Source organism: Rhincodon typus, chromosome 8 (assembly GCF_021869965.1).
Source record: "Rhincodon typus isolate 14 chromosome 8, sRhiTyp1.1, whole genome shotgun sequence".
In the NCBI taxonomy this organism is placed as follows: domain Eukaryota; kingdom Metazoa; phylum Chordata; class Chondrichthyes; order Orectolobiformes; family Rhincodontidae; genus Rhincodon; species Rhincodon typus.
In genome coordinates, this window is record NC_063339.1 from 64,404,005 (window position 1) to 64,410,220 (window position 6,216).

Consider the following 6,216-nt stretch of genomic DNA (forward strand, 5'->3'; position numbering starts at 1 on the left):
CTCATCGTCCTCTACCTGTCTGCAACTTTTGACACATTTGATACTACCAACATTCTCCAACGTCACTCCATCTTCATCCAGCTGTAGCCTCACCTGATTCCATTCTTATCTATCACTTGCAATATGGGTTCACTCGCCACTCCTATATTCCTACCTCTGGTATGCCCCTCCTACTGATTGTGTAGCCCTCAGTGATGTTATCCAAAAGACAGAGTGTCAGTTTTCACAACGACACTGGTGAATTCCAATTATAATTCACCATAGCCTCTTTTGAACACTCCCACCAAGACCTTCTAAGCCAATGGCACACACAAATTGACCCATGTAAATAAAAAGGGGTGTGCAGCTGTCCAAAAAAAAAAAGAAAGAACATAAGAACATAAGAACTAGGAGCAGGAGTAGGCCGTCTGGCCCTTCGAGCCTGCTCCGCCATTCAATAAGATCATGGCTGATCTTTTCATGGACTCAGATCCACTTACCCGTGTTCTCACCGTATCCCTTAATTCCTTTATTGTTCAAAAAAAATCTACCTTTTTTTTAAAAACGTTTACTGAAGTAGCGTCAACTACTTCACTGGGCAAGGAATTCCATAGATTAACAACCCTCTGAGTGAAGAAATTCCTTCTCAATTCAGTCCTAAATCTGCTCCCTCTAATCTTGAGGCTATGCCCTCTTGTCCTAGCTTCACCTGCCAGTGGAAACATCCTCTCTACTTCTATCTTATCTATTCCCTTCATAATTTTATATGTTTCTATAAGATCTTCTGAATTCCAATGAATATAATCCCAATCTACTCAGTCTCTCCTCATACGCCAAACCCCTCAACTCCGGAATCAACCTAGTGAACCTCCTTTGCACCCCCTCCAGTGCCAATACATCCTTTCTCAAGTAAGGAGACCAAAACTGCCCACAGTACTCCAGGTGTGACATCACCAGCACCTTGTACAGCTGCAACATAACCTCTCTGCTTTTTATTTCAATCCCTTTAGCAATGAAGGACAAAATTCCATTTGCCTTCCTAATTACTTGTTGTACCTGCAGACCTACCTTCTGTGATTCATGCACAAGGACACCCAGGTCCCTCTGCATAGTAGCATGCTGCAACTTTTTACCATTCAAGTAATAATCCTTTTTACTATTACTCCTACCAAAATGTATGACTTCACATTTATTTACATTGTATTCCATCTGCCAGACCTTTGCCCACTCACTCAATGTATCTATGTTCCTCTGCAAAGTTTCATAGTCCTCTGCACACTTTGCTCTGCCACTCATCTTAGTGTCATCTGCAAACTTTGACACCCTACACGTCGTCCCCAACTCCAAATCATCTATATAAATTGTAAATTATTGCGGTCCCAACACCAATCCCTGAGGCACACCACTAGTCATTGACTGCCAGCTAGAATAGCACTCATTTATCCCCACTCTTTGCTTCCTGTTAGTCAACCAATCCTCTATCCATGCTAATACTTTACCCTTAATGCCATGCATCCTTATCTTATGCAGTAGCCTCTTGTGCGGCGCCTTGTCAAAGGCCTTTTGGAAATCTAGGTACACCACATCCACTGGGTCCCCATTGTCCACCTCGCTCGTAATGTCTTCATAGAATTCCAAAAGATTTGTCAAGCATGACCTGCCCTTCATGAACCCATGCTGCATCTGTCTAACGGGACAATTTCTATCAAGATGCTATTTCTTCCTTGATAATAGACTCAAGCATCTTCCCCACTACAGAGGTTAAGCTAACCGGTCTATAATTCCCCATCTTTTGTCTACTTCCCTTTTTAAACAGTGGCGTCACATTTGCTGTTTTCCAATCTGCTGGGACTGCCCCAGAGTCCAGCGAATTTTGGAAAATTACCGCCAGTGCACCTGCTATTTCTCCCGCCATCTCTTTTAGTACCCTGGGATGCATTCCATCAGGGCCAGGAGACTTATCAATCCTTAGCTCCATTAGCTTGCCCAACACTACCTCTTCCGTAATAATGATTGTTTCCAGGTCCTCACCTACCTTCGTCTCTTTGTCAATTACTGGCATGTTATTAGTGTCCTCCACTGTGAAGACCGATACAAAATACCTGTTCAATGCCTCGGCCATTTCATCATATCCCATAACTAAATTCCCCTTCTTATGCTCTAAAGGGCCAACGTTTACTTTAGCCACTCTTTTTCGTTTTATATATTTACAGAAACTTTTGCTATCTGTCTTTATATTCTGTGCTAGTTTTTTCTCATGTTCTATCTTACTTTTCTTTATAGCTCTTTCTGTTGACCTTTAAAGTTTTCCCAATCTTCTAGTTTCATACTGTTTTTGGCCACTTTGTATGCCTTCTCTTTCAATTTGATAGCCTCCGTTATTTCTTTAGACACCCATGGCAGATTACCCCTTTTCTTACAGTCCTTCCTTTTCATTGGAATATACTTTTGCTGAGCACTTTGAAAAATTGCTTTGAAAGTCCTCCACTGCTCGTCAACTGTCTCACCATAAAATCTTTGTTTCCAGTCTACTTTAGCCAAGTCCTCCCTCATTCTATTGTAGTTCCCCTTGTTCAAGTACAGGACCCTGGTATTGGATTTTATCTTTACACTCTCCATCTGTATTCTAAATTCAACCATACTGTGATCACTCCTTCCAAGAGCATCCCTAACTATGAGGTCATTAATTATTCCTGTCTCATTACACAGGAACAGATCTAGGATAGCTTGCTCCCTCGTTGGTTCCATTACATACTGTTCAAGAAAACTATCACGGATACACTCAACGAACTCCTCCTCAAGGCTACCCTGACCGAGCTGGTTCGACCAATCTACATGTAGGTTAAAATCTCCCATGATAATTGCCGTACCATTTTTACAGGCATTAGTTATTTCTTTGTTTATTGCCCGCCCCAATGTGATGTTATTATTTGGTGGCCTATAGACGATGCCTATCAGTGACGTTTTCTTCTTAGAATTTCTAATTTCCACCCAAATGGATTCAACCTCATTCTCCATAGAACCTATATCATCTCTCAGCACCGCCCTGATGGCGTCCTTGAATATCAGAGCTACACCACCTCCCTTACCTTCCTGTCTGTCCTTCCGAATAGTCTGGTACCCTTGGATATTTAACTCCCAGTTGTGACCATCCTGTAACCATGTCTCCCTAATGGCTACCAAATCATATTCATTCGCGATGATTTGTGCCGTTAACTCATCAACCTTGTTACGAATGCTACGAGCATTCAGGTAAAGTCCCTTTATGCCAGCTTTCTTACCCTCATGATTTCCAACATCTCTAATAATATCTCCTGAGTTATCCTTCCTTTTTGCTTCTTTCATAGTCTGCCTTGAACTTAAACCCTCCTGCACACATGCTAACCTTTTTATTTACCATCATACTCCCTGTCATTTTCCCTTTCCCTTCCCCCCAACTCACTAGTTTAAAGTCCTAGTGACCACCCTATTTATCCTTTTCGCAAGAACACTGGTTCCAGATCAGTTCAGGTGGAGACCGTCCCATTGGTACAGATCCCTCCGGTTCCAAAACTGATACCAATGCCCCATGAAATGGAACCCCTCTTTCCCACACCACTCCCTTAGCCATGTGTTTACTTCCCTAATTTTCTTATCCCTAAGCCAATTTGCACGTGGCTCGGGCAGTAATCCGGAGATTATGACCCTCGAGGACCTGTTCCTTAATTTCGCTCCTAGTGCTTGATAATCCTCAAACAGGTCCTCCATCCTAGCCTTGCCTATGTTGTTAGTCCCAACGTGGACCACAACAACTGGATCCTCTCCCTCCCGCTCCAATATCCTTTCAAGCCGGTCAGAGATGTCCCGCACCCTGGCACTGGGCAGGCAACACACCATGCGGGACTCCCGATCCAGCTTGCAAAGGATACTATCTATCCCCCTAACTATAGAATCCCCTATAACTACCACTTGTCTTTTTGCTCCCCCCTCTTGAATAGCCTTCTGCACCATGGTGCCGCGGTGAGCTGGGTCATCCTCCCCGCAGCCCTTTTCCTCATCCACAGGGAGCAAGTATCTCGTACCTGTTGGATAAGGTCAAAAGCTGAGGCTCCTCCACTCCTGAACTCAGGATCCCCCTACCTGCCTCACTTGCAGTCACACCCTGTTGTCCCTGATCACTAACTGAATTTGAATTACTTAATCTACCAGGTGTGACTGCCTCCTGAAACAAAGCGTCCAGGTAACTTTCCCCCTCCCGGATGTGCCGCAGTGTTTGAAGCTCAGATTCCAGATCTTCAACTCTGAGCCGGAGTTCTTCCAGCAACCAACACTTGCTGCAGATGTGGTCACTGCTGTTCACAATGGGATCAGCCAGCTCCCACATCATACAGCTACAGCACATCACCTGCCCAGCCATCTCTACTTAGTTAATTACTTTATTACTTTATCTCAATTTATGAGTTAAATACTTTCTAATACTTCTCTGCTATGGTCCTTTCAAATAACCAATTAATAGATAAATAAAAAAAGGAAGTAAATTTTTAACCAATTACACAATACAGAAGAAATAGAAAAGGTATAAAAACCTCACCTTACCAACACACCACAGAGTTCCTTTTATTTTGGTTAGAGGAGGAGGACGGGTGGGAGACACTACACGTTTAGTGTCTCGGGTTCAGCCGCTGCCCAAATATATTCCCAGCAGCCCCCTGGTCCTCGCTGTCGCCTCTCCGTCTGCTGCTGAAAAATGAATGCAAAGGAGCTACAAGCATAAACAAATCAGCCATGCTCTACAAAAAATCTGGGGTACATTGTCCTCTATTGCCTCTGTAAACACTGCCTTATCAGGCTGCTTGTTGGTCATGCAGTACTGATACTGAAGCCATAGTCTTCAGTTTCCGCCACAAACTCCATTCATAGCTGCTGACTCCAACAATCCAACTGTCTGAGGTTGAACCAGACCGAGACCCTCCACCTCCTCCAAGACTTTCAATTCCCCAGCCCCCTGCACCTCATCTTCACCATGGACATCCTGTATCCCCCACGCAGATGGCCTAAAAGCCCTCCGTCCTCGTCTCCCACAGGCCCAACCAATCCACCTCCATCTACACTCCCATCCACTCAACGGAACTTGTCCTTACCCTCAACAACTTGTCCTTTAACTCCTCCCACTTCCTACAAACTAAAGGGGTGGCTATGGGCACCCATATGGGTCTGAGTTATGCCTGCCTCTTGGTAGGATATGTGCAACAGTCCTTCTTCCGCTGTTACACTGGCACTATCCCCCACCTCTTCCTCCACTACATTGATGACTGTATCAGTGCTGCCTTGTGTTCCCATGAGGAGCTTGAACAGTTCACCCACTTTACTAACACATTTCACCCCAACCTCAAATTCACCTGGACCATTTCTGATACCTCTCTCTCCTTCCTGTTCCTCTCTGTCTCCATCTCTGGTGACCATCTCAAAACTGATGTCTATTTCAAGCTCACCGACTCTCACAGCTACATTGACTACACCTCCTCTCACCCACCCTCCTGCAAGAATGCGATCCCCTACTCCAAATTCCTCCACCTCCACTGCATCTGCTCCCATGATGGAGCATTTCAGTCCCGGACATCCTACATGTCCTCCTATTTCAAGCACCTCAACATCCCCCTCTGTTGATTCATGATGCCCTCAACCGCATCTCTTGCATTTCCTGCATTTCTGTCCTCAAACCCCTACCACCCCCAACAAAAATAAGGACAGAGGCCCCCTGCCCTCACATTCCACCCCACCAACCCCCGCATCCAGCACATCATCCTTCACCACTTCCGTCATCTGCAATCCGACCCCGCCATCAACGAGATATTTCCCTCCTCACTCCTATCTGCCTTTTATAGGGACTGCTCACTCTGCGATTCCTTCGTCCGCTCTACTCTCCTCACTAACCACACCACTCCCGGCAACTTTCCCTGAAATCGCAGGAGGTGCTACACCTGCACCTATAGCTCCCCTCTCACCTCCATCCAAGGCCCCAAACAATCTTTCTAAATACAACATGAATTCACCTGTACATCCTCCAACCTGGTCTACAGTATCCATTGCTCCTGATGTGGTCTCCTCTACATTGGTGAGAACAAGCCCAGACTCGGTGACCCTTTCATGGAGAACCTGCGCTCTGTACACTACAATTGACAACACTTTCCTGTTGCTAACCGTTTTAACTCATCCTCCCACTCCCTGGGTGACATGTCCATCCTGGGCCTCCTCCAG